This window comes from Trichomycterus rosablanca, chromosome 15 (assembly GCF_030014385.1).
Source record: "Trichomycterus rosablanca isolate fTriRos1 chromosome 15, fTriRos1.hap1, whole genome shotgun sequence".
Classification (NCBI taxonomy): domain Eukaryota; kingdom Metazoa; phylum Chordata; class Actinopteri; order Siluriformes; family Trichomycteridae; genus Trichomycterus; species Trichomycterus rosablanca.
Window position 1 is genome coordinate 17986721 of NC_086002.1, and position 847 is coordinate 17987567.

Consider the following 847-nt stretch of genomic DNA (forward strand, 5'->3'; position numbering starts at 1 on the left):
CATACTAAAATAACTAACTATATAAAAAAAGCACAGGGTCACTAAAAGTTTCAGTTCAGAGAAACACCATCAAGGACATGATACAGTAATCACACAGCTCAGCTAACTAGCAGCTAGTGTAATTAATCCTAAAATCCTAAATAAATAAATAAATAAACTGTATGTCTTAGCTGGGATTTAAAACCGCTCTGTAATGCTTTTAGTTTTACACCAGTATACCAATAACTCAACCAGTGCTGATCTGATTTATCATCATTAAATAAATGAAAGTGTATTAATAACAATCTCACTCTCATCAATGTGTTAGATTAGTGCTTTTTTTATAATCACACACAGCGTGGACACATTATCAGTAAAATTGTTCATTTGAAGAAGTGAATGTTTTATGTTTATTATTGATTGTGTGTTTCTGTTATTTTGTCCACCGCCTGCATGTATGTATAAACAAGCGCGCTGACGTCACAACTGTGATTTTGTAAAGCTACATTTTAGTATCCAGACGAAAACAAGGAAGATTTAAATCTCAGTCTAGCTTTCATTAAGTGGGTTTAAGATTTAGTGTGAATGAGAGAAAAACACAGAAGATAATAAAGTGTTAAAAATGTCCGTGTGAACAGGATTAAATAACGGTGTTAAATGTGACGCATATATATCAAATAAAAAAAAATCAATCCTAAACATTTCTCCATCAAATACGGATTAATAACATTTACATATTACAACTTTATATTCACAAACTCACCGTGATTATCTAGAAAACTTTATATTTCTCTCCACATAAACCGAAGAGCTCACGTTTACTTTAACTCCATGCAGCCTTCAACTGCTCCTTTAAATCTGAAACTTT